The sequence below is a fragment of the Capsicum annuum genome, chromosome 1 (genome assembly GCF_002878395.1).
Source record: "Capsicum annuum cultivar UCD-10X-F1 chromosome 1, UCD10Xv1.1, whole genome shotgun sequence".
Taxonomy (NCBI): domain Eukaryota; kingdom Viridiplantae; phylum Streptophyta; class Magnoliopsida; order Solanales; family Solanaceae; genus Capsicum; species Capsicum annuum.
The window spans coordinates 234,650,375-234,661,537 of NC_061111.1; the positions used below are offsets into that span (position 1 = coordinate 234,650,375).

The following is an 11,163-nucleotide window of genomic DNA, read 5'->3' on the forward strand; positions in this document are numbered from 1 at the left end:
GTCCACATTTATTATATTATATGGTTCGACTTCGTTTTAAAAGCCTTACCTTAAGGGTATTTCTGTCTTTTTCATTTTTTGTATCAGTTTGGGTGATAGGTTTACTTTTCAAGGTACGCCGAGATAAGTATCATCATGACCCTTTATTTTGGATCGTGACAGCATACAATTGGCCCTTGTGGTTTGATCCTTTCCCAAACCTTGAGCAAAATGAAAATTTTAATGCACCATGGGCTACTTTTTTTTAGACTTAAAAAAATTGATGTTGAAACACTCTTCAAGTAATGTAGAAATAAGACATCTCCTTTAAACAACTTATAATTAAATTGGTTAGTCTTTTATCAATCATTTAAGTAAATGGCTCATCGAAATTCTTTTAAAAAGGACTTCCTATGTACTACTACTCTATATTAGACATTGATGTTTTTAGAAATCATATTATGAACTGTATGTCCCAAAAAGGCCGCTCTATGTAATTTTAAAGTTCAACAGCCATGAGAGAAGGCGTGGAGTTAGAGATGAATAAGATGGAGTTCATAAATATATAAAGAAAAAATATCCTTGTTGTAATCCACCACTCTACTTTATATTACGACTAACTAATTAGTAATTAAGCTATCAATTAATCATACATTGGGTTAGTTATAACCTCCTAACTAACTGCCACATTACTAGGTGCAATACCCGCCCCTCAAAATGAAGGGTAAGAAGATATTTTTAACACCCAGCTTGGCAATCAGATGATGGTGCTAAATGTTTTTTAGCCCTTTAGTGAACAGATGGACAAGTTGCTCCTGTGTGCTTATGTGATGAGTTTTGATCAATTCTTGCTGCAATTTTTCCCTTATGAAGTGAAAATAAATGTCAATATGCTTTTTTCGTTCACAAAATATAGGATTGGCAGCTATTTGAATAACAACCTTACTGTCATAATATAGATCAATGGATTGAATAATTGTGATGCCTAGTTTTTTACAGTGACCTGTCAACCAAGTCAGCTCTGCAACAGTAGATGTCATGCTCCTAAATTCTGATTCTGTTGAACTCCTTGAAATGATATTCTATTTTTTTATTTTCTAGATATAAGAGAATTACCAAACTTCACCATGTATCCTATGACTGACTTCCTTGTTTGTGATATGTAACCCAATCTGAATCACAGTGTGCTGTCAAACATTAAGCTTTGGTTGTTGACATAAACAAGCCAAGACTGGGTGCATTTTTAATGTATCTTATCACTCTAAGGGCAGCTAGCATATGTGACTTTTTAGGCTTATGCATGAACTGACTTAAAACTTAGACAGTATATGTTATATCTGGCCTGGTCATGGTGAGGTACAACAACCTTCCTACCAGGCTCTGATTTCTCTCAATATCAATCAACAACTTATCATCTTTGTGGCTATATCAAATTCATAAGAGGTAATATGATGATTAAAATTCAGAAGGATGGATGCAGAATTAGCTCCTCATTGCCCTGAGTCTGCAATCAGCTCAAGGGCATACTTTCGCTGGTTCATCAATAGACCAGACTCATTTCTAGTAAACTCAATTCCACAAAAAAAAAATTCAAAGGTCTTTAATCCTGCACATCTTAAATTTTTGGAGCAATTTAATTCTAGTAAATTTAAGTAGGTTAGGATTAGACCCTGTGATCAAAAGATCATCCACATATACAAAAAACCACAACAACATTAGAACCATGTGGTTGAGTAAAAATAGAGTAGTCAAAATGACTTTGGACAAAGCCCAAATCAATCAAGGTAGTAGTGAGCTTCAAGTTATGTTGTCTTGAAGCACATTTTAGGCTATACAAAGATTTCTTTAACCTGCAGACTCTATGAAAAGATGAAGATGAGGATGAGGAAGCAAGACTAGAAGGTAATTGCATATACACTTCTTCAAGGAGATCACCTTGAAGGAAAGAATTATTCACCTCTACCTAATAGATATGACAAAGCTGAGAATATGCAACAAAAATAATAGATCTGACTGTCATTATCTTAGACACATGTGAGAATGTGTCTGTGTAGTTAAAACCATCTTTTTGGCTAAAACCTTTTGCAACAAGCATAGCATTAAACCTCTCTACATCCTCTTTAGCTTTATACTTAATTTAAACACCCATTTGCATCCAATAGTAGTTTTACCAAGAGGTAAATCAACAATGTTCTAAATACCACTTTCTTCTAGAACAGTTATTCTATCTTTATGGCATGAACTCATCTGGAATCTCTGGCTGCAACAAAGTAATGTTGAGGCTCTAATTCATTTTTTGAGCATCTAGACACTTAGTATAAGTGGGATTCACAAAGCTATAGCTCAAATAATGAGTCATGGTACAGGCACAAACAATCACTACATAGTCCTTGAACCAAGAAAGAATAGTTCTGACTCTATGAAAATGCCTCAAAAAAGGAAGACGAGGATCAGGTTCAACAACAATAAGTGGTAAATCATCAATATATGTAGCAGGTTACTCTGCAAGAATATCAATTACATGTATCGATAAAAGATCATCATTATGAACAACTGAAAATGAAGAAAGAGAAAAAAAGGATAAATCAAGTGGAGCATCATCAACAATATCCAAATTAGGGAATAAATATCCATGGTTAATCTTTAGATGTTTAAAAAGGATAATTGATTCATAAAAGACTACATCTCTACTGAATAAGAACTTTCTGGAATGAGGATTGAATAATTTGTAACCTTTCTTGATGGCTGAATATCTCATGAAAACAGTGCGTAAAGCTCTAAATGCAAACTTATCTGTCTCTTGACATTTACTGCATAAACTAAGCAGCCAAATACTCTTAAATGATCAAGAGAAGGAGCAGTCTTGAAGAATATCTCAAAAGAAGATTTATCCCATAACAAAGTAAAAAATAATCTATTTATGATGTGAACTGCAGTAAGTACATATTCAACCCATAAATACAGAGGTATAACAACTTTAAACCTCAATTCTCTAGCTACTTCTACGATGTATTTATGTCTTCTTCTCATAATATTATTTTGTTGAGGTGTGTACACATATGTAGTCTGATGGATGGTGCCTTGAAAAGTCAGAAAATTCATCACTGAATGATTTGTAAAATCTGTGCTATTGTTAGTTCTAAGTATTTTAATAACAGAATTATATTGAGTCTGAATCATAGAAAAAAGAATTTGCAATATCCAACAAGTTCTTCCTTGAAATTCATTAAGAAGAACTAAGTAAGTTTAGAAAAATCATCTACTACAATAAGTAATAATCTCTTGCCACCATTAATGGTAACTTAATGTGGTACCCAAACATTTGCATATAATAAATCAAATACTGCACTAGATTACTAGCACATTTTGGAAAAGAAAGTTTATTATATCTGGCTAAGCGACATACACGACAGAAATCACATAAATTATTGATTTTACTATGCTTGAATCTCTTAATTTTCTGCAGAGCTGACAAGGATGTGTGATCAAGCCTTTTGTGCCCAATATTCAGTGGAATAGAATTCTTAGCAGCTAGTTCTGATGACAAAATCATTTTATTAGAAGTAAAAGTTGTGGTCATGTTCTTCTAAGATATATCTCCAAACAAGTACAATTCATTCGATTCTCTACTAATTTTCAATACCCTGCCATTGTAGAGATCCTGAAAAATACATATTTCAGGTTAAAATTCCACTATACATCTCAATTCTTTAGTAAACTTAAATACTGAAAGCAAGTTAAACTTGAAGTTAGGTACATAAAGAACATTGTTGATTTGATGATCCTTTAATATGTTTACAGAACCTATGTGAGTAATGTTAGATTTTTCATCATTTGAAAAATATACTGAGCCAAATTTAGCTAATAAATTAGAGTCTTGCAATAGATTTAATCTTGAGAACACATGATTAGATGCTTCAGTGTCTACTACCCATTGTGTTTCCATCAATCTAGACAACAGAGACATAGAATCTGTGTTTGAACCTGAAGTGCTAGCTATATTAACTTAGCATCACTTTTATTTCTACTATTGATCATATGCTAAATCTGTTGGCATTTCTCAGGTGAAAAAATTGGTGCCAATTGATCATGAGTAGATTGAGTTGAATTCCCACTCAGTGTTTCCTCATTCACATACCTTTCGTCTCTGATCAAAGGAATTCTTATCGTGCTGATGATATTTTTTATGACTTCTCTTCTCATTATTATACCTCATGTCATTAGAATATCTATCATTCTAAAATCATCTAGTATTGTGATAGCTCTATGTATTCTGATAACCTCTCTCAATTTAAGGTTTACTAGTTTGATCTTCTCTCTCATTTGAATAACCATGCAACTGAACACATACACTTTAGTTTGATCAGGATTTTCACAGTAATCATGGTACTAATTAGTTTTATTAGGTTTAAAACCTTGACCTGCTCTATTTAACACTAACACAGTAGATTCATTAATATCGACTTCTTGCATAGTCTTAGATAATGACCTTTGACTCTCCTCTTGGATGATTAGGGCATAGATTTGATTTAAACCAAGTAATGGCTATATCACGAGGATCTGATTCATAGACCTAGCATATGAGTCATTCAATCTTGTAAGAAACTCAAAGATTATATGCCTCTTAATATGCTCAGTAAAGGCTTGAGATGTCCCACAATCACAAGTTGGAGGGGGAATCAATGCACCAAATTCATCCTAAGGTCACCGAGTTTAGAGAAATAAATTAAAACTGTGTTGGTACCTTAAGTAACAAAGGCAATCTGCTTGTGAAATGAAATGTTCTCATACTGTTCTCTTTGTCAAATTTCTCCCTTAAATTCTCCCTAACTCTCCGTGAATCTATTGTATATGGAATCTTAATCATTAACTCTTTTGACACAACGTTCATAATTCAGGACATAATAGTTGCATTGCATTTTTCCTATCGCTTCAATAATGCTCCAATGTATGTAGATTTTATGCAACTGCCATCTATTAAATCAATCTTGTTCTTCTCTCACAATGTAATTTTCATAAACCTGCTCCACAACACATAATTTTCTGCTTCGATCAACTGAATTGCAATCAGTGTTATGCCTAATGTATCTATAGGTTGTAAATACAGGGGATAATTATGATCTATTTCTAGAGCATTGCGGTTAGCCGTCATATATCCCACTGCAGCTTTTAAAAAAAACATTGAATTCAGATTTGTAAAATAAAAATAAAAAATGATGAAGAAGAAGAACACTAGATCACTGACTTTGATATCATGTAAAGTTGAGCAACCATGAGAAAAGTCATGAATTTAGAGCTGAATAAGCTTGGAGTTCAAACAAAGAAGAAATGAAAGTTCTTCCATTCACATGAAAAAAAAATCTGATTGAATACATAAAAATGAACTAATTAACTTCTCATACAGTTGTCTTGTCGAAAAATATCCTAGATGTAATCCACTACCCTAATTCATCTTACGACTAACTAACTAGTAATAAAGTTGTCTAACTAATCGTACATTAAGTTATTTGTAACCTCCTAACTAACTACCACGTCACTAGGCTCAATAGTAATGCTGATAGCTAGTAGTAATAAATATCAGTATAAACAAACAACTGATTTAATTTTAGCTTTGCAAGGGATGATCTTAGCTAGGGAGATATAATTACCGATATTATATAGGATAAATTATCGAATACCACAACTTAACTTACCTAAATTATTTAAAATTCTTACCCTTTTGATTAATCACTAAATTTTTTAATTTACATTCTCTCTCTCTTTAAATTTGCAGATACATCACTTCCACCTTAAAAATTCAGATATATTAATTTTTTCCTAAAAGTTTGCCTGAAGATCTTCTCTCAGCCAAATTTATTACTATTTACATCTAACCTTCTCCTCCTTTTAACTATTTTTCAGAAAATAAACTTTGCAATTACTACTCCAATTCTCACGCAAATCCCCCCCCCCCCTCCTCCATAGCTCACATTTCTTTCTTTAGAAATCATGAATTCAATTAAGAAATCTTCAATTGTTGTTCCTATTAATTCCATCATGTATTTATTATTATCTCACAAAGAAATTGAACCAGAGAGAAACAACAACAAAAATGATTATTCGCCATGGAAGAGGATTCTGCTTCATTGAAAGGAATAGTTGGTCCTTCAAAACACAAAGTTGTTGAAAAATTCAAAGAGACACAATCCAAAAGGTATTATACGTATGAATCGGATTAAAAATTTGTCAAATACATAATTTTTGTTGTTGAGATATAAATGACATTGTTTTCATGCATGAGATATAATTTTAACTATGTATCGTTCTTCAGTCTAATTACTGTATTATGTATGTTGATCAAATAAATTAAAAATGAATGTATCTTAGTAATAAATTTTAATGTACCATTTGCAGTAAAATAGTGAAGGATATTCTATTAGCAATGAAAAAAGTGGCAGAGGAGATTCGTATATGTTGTTCAGGTGAGATACATAATTAACATTAATTTCATGCATGAGACATAATATTAATTATGTATCTCTCTTTAATACTGAACAAAATTATGTATCTCTACCTAGTAACTTCAAAAAATGGATGTGTCTCAGTCAATATGACTACTAATTAAGCTGATTACTAACTGCTTAATATTTTATGTATCTCAATGTAGGATACGCATTACATTATCAAAGAAGTTCCACCACATTTGTTAAGGTTTGACAATTCTTGCAACGCTAAAATTCTAGAAGATTTTAAAGAAATTTTGAAATATGAAGGGGTGGAGAGTTGTTCTGTTAGACGAGGGGTGATACTTTTCTGAATTTCAAAGAGAGGAGAAAAATGTTTCAGCAAGATGAATGAGAGCCCTTTTTTTGAATATTAACATTGTAATTAATTACGATATTTTGGAGATTTTGATAGTAATTTTTAAGTTATGAAGCATAATTTTCTTATTAATTAAGTAAATTTTCGTTATTTTCCTTTTTTAGTGCGTCATTGTAGTTTTAACTGATGTCTCAGATGAGATGTATATCTTGTTAATGGATGTATCGAAGAAACAGAAATCCAGAATTTTATGAAATTTTGTTAAATATTGGAATACAATTTAATTAGAGATAAACATATAGAAATTTATATAACATACCCTATTACATATCCATATCATTAACTAATTACCTGAAGTGTTTGTGTATGCACCTTTATGTGTCTCTTATACTAAAAGTAATTTATCTTCTACTTGTTGATATTAACAAATCGAAAGAAGTTACTATTGTCAAATTGAGCATTCAAATGACTCTTATAAAGAAAACACTTAATTAGTCGTTGGAATAAGAATCACAAGAAGAAAAATCAAGCTACAATATATGTGGTGGATTTTAATTTGTCTGCTGCACGGATTGTTGGAGAAGAGAATCTGGGTGAATTTATTGCCTACTGGATAGAGAAAACTATGAGAAAGCTGGAGGGTTCCTATTTGAAAGTCAAAGCAATATGAAGTTTGATCAATATTTGAAAATCTAATATGATTTATTTTTAGAAATTATTTAAATTGACTCTTGAGGAGTATTCATATTCAATACACGATTACCTAAATCTGTATTTAGGGGTATTCAATTAAGTTCCACTTATTTCACCGCTATTAACAAATACTCCATTTATGGCTTTAGCTCACACTTCATGATATAGAACCTGTTTCTTTGTTGAAAAAAATCAATATATATGTATTTCTTCTCCCCACCATTAGCAAGTATTATTATAGGAAAAATTAAATAGCAAGTATTCTTTGCTGAATTTTATTACAACAGAAAGTCAATTTGTTAATAGTATCATTATACTTCAAAGTACCGTAGCAAAAGGAGCTGGTTATTTTCTTCTTCTTTTCTCTTTTAATTTTTCTTATTCTTTTTTTCCCTTTTTAATGCTTTTCTAACACTTCAGAATGTTTCTTGATTTGTGTATGCATATGTGTACATGTGTATATAGTATATACACAAACACAAATAGTAATTTGTTATATTTATAGATCGATCTGTTCCAATTATTAATTATTTATTGAACCTCATTTGTATATATGTATATGTTTATTTATATATTTATCTATTGTTTATGTTGTTTTTAGTTTGCTTGGATGAAACTCCACCAGCATACCATCTAGATAGAAGATCAGATACAGGAGTGAACAATTGGTTGATATCATTTGAGGTTAGATTTGTTATAAAATTTTGTTTATATATATGGGATTTATTTCATTAATAATAAAAGAACGTTGAAGTTTAATTTTCAAAACCAAATGTCCATCCTTGAAATTTGTTAATAAAATTTCACTTTAGATTGTAACATTTATTCTTGTGAGTTTCCTCTATCTTAGATAGCAACTTATTAATTAAATTTATTTGTAAACGTTGGATGGATGGTGCCAACGTGTTAGCCAATGTCTCGTGAGGAAGAATACTCATTTGGATCCAGTGCAAAAATAGAAACCAACTTCCTTTCACTGGGATATTAGTAACGATCCCAAGTTTAATCCAGGTAGTCTTCTAATTCAATTTTTAGTTCTTGTCACATTTACTTATTATTTTTGTATTTTATCTACATACTAGATATTGAAGGCCCGTGCCCAATATATATTAATTATTTATCTTAATTTATGTGACACAAATATAATTTAGATAATCAATCATTAAAATAATTTAAAATTTTAATTATTATGATTTACAATTCTTTTTCTTCTATTTCAATTCAAGTGACACTAATATAAGCTTGAGTGTTAATTGAATATTTTATATCTTTGACATTTTTAAGTTGTTAAATATGTGATTGATAATGCTTTTAGCATAATTTTTCAATACAATATTAATACTCTCTCAATCCTAATTTGCGTGTGTTCTCATTTTTAAATAATATATGTTACTTTATGTATTCTTCTGTTCCATCTTAATTTCTGTGGCACTAATATAATTTTGATAATCAAATAAATATTTTATGTTGACATATCATTTTGTGTGTATTTTTTTTTTTTTTATGAAATGTTATTAGTTTTTTTAATGCTTCGAAGACGATAAAAATTAATTAGGGCGATATAATAAAATTACGATTGAAACAACAAAGCAAACATATCTTAAATAACTTATAACAATTAATTAAAAGTGATAAGATAAAATTATTATAAAACTACTTATGAATAAAATTTAAATGAGTCTCATATAAGACACAAAATTAATTCAAAACATCAAGAGTTAATTTATCATTTTATGTCAAAATGTGAATAAAATTTAAATGAGCCTCATATAAGACATCAAATTAATTTAAAATATCAAGAGTTAATTTATCATTTTATGTCAAAGTGTGAATAAACTTTAAATGAGTTTCATATAAGACATCAAATTAATCTAAAAAATCAAGAGTTAATTTATCATTTTATGTCTAATTTATTATTTTATTAATACTTAACTGACTTATAATAATTAATTATGGGTGATATAGTAAAATTACGATTGGAGTAGCTGAAAAAGGTAGCATAAAACATAAAGAGTTAATTTATTATTTTATTTTTATTTTATCTTTTTTTAATTTATTATTTTTATTTTTATTTTTTTATTAAATATTATTAATTTTTTAATACTTAAATGACTTATAATAATTAATTAGGGATGAAATAGTCAAATTACGTTGAAGCAGGCAGGCATGTTGAACAGCTGGCCGATTATATCTCTTTATTATTAAGAGTAATTCATTAAATATTATTAACTTTTTAATACTTAAATGACTTATAATAATTAATTAGAAATGAAATAATAAAATTACGATTGAAACAGCTGAATCAGGCAGGCAGCACAAGTAGGCATGTCAAACAGTTGCCTGCTTATCCTCCTTTATTATTAAGAGTAAATACAGCTAAGTTTAACTAAATGCTATGTAATGATTTTGTTATTATCTGCTAGGCATAGTTTATGTATGTATGTATGTTATTTTTTAATATTAGAGAAATAGACCGTGTTTCGCGTGATTTTTATCATATTAATAATTTTAAATTATTCAGAAATAAAATAAATAAAATTTTAGTGGTACATTCATATGTTAACTATTTTTTGTATATAGTTTATTAAATCATTAGATATTGATATTAAATGAACATTATTTTTTATTGATATATATTAAAAAAAGAGATAAAAGAAAAAGAGTATGTGTAAGTGAAGAGTCAATTCCACTTTATCCCCGTAACATTTAAGAGTTTGAAAATATATTCCCTTCACATAGAATATGTTCTTGATGTGATTTTGACGTTTGAAAAATATTATAATTAATTTCAATTAAGATATATTTTTGAAGATGTACTAGTAAGTTAAGTTTTAGACTTCGTATTTGTGTACAAATCTAATGAATTTATTTTCCTTTAGTTCAGTTCTTAGAAGGTTACTAAATAAATGGTGGAAATTTTTTTATCTTTTAACAAAAGATGATGATGATACTCAAATTTAGCTAATTTTCTTATTTTGATTTTTTTTTTTAAAAGATGATATATATATGGTGGAAATTTGTTTATCTTTTAACAAAAGATGATGATGATACTCAAGTTTAATTAATTTTTTTTTAAACGATGATATATGTGTGTGTGTATATATATATATATATATATATATATATATATATATATATATATAAAAGTGTTAATAAGAGGTTATTGTTTGTTTTCATTATGTAGAGAAAAATCGTTTGGATTCGCTTGTATGTGAATAACTAAAAATTGCAACAATGTATCAATTAAAATTGCCCTAAATAGTTTCATTAAATCTTAGCTAATGAAATAGTTACGATACCAAGCACTCATATATTATTTGCATTGTGGACTTCAAAAGACAATTTATTTTCCATTGTATTCAAAGTCATAACACATTTTCATCCATTTTCTCATAATTTTAAACTTTTTCCTCATTTACTATTTTAAAATCTTTTTAAAAATCTCTTTCTTTATTATTCGTCTTTATTACATTTATTTATTTCTTTAAAGAGACTGTGAAACGGCTAAGTACATAATGTTGCAATAATTTTTTTAATTAATCATTCTTTGCCTCACGTACAATCAATTTTTCTATGATACTTAATCATTGATAATTAATTGGTCAATCCTTTCCTCTACTTAATCATATTCTGTTTTATATATATGTCTTTTACTTTTTTTTTTTTTGAATTCTCATGTAAGTTATTTTT

General features: G+C 28.9%; 1 pseudogene; it reads left to right on the forward strand.

Moving 5' to 3' along the window:
• The first annotated feature begins 8,386 nt into the window (after positions 1-8,386).
• LOC124898893 overlaps positions 8,387-11,163 on the forward strand; it is an 8,117-nt pseudogene continuing 5,340 nt past the window's right edge.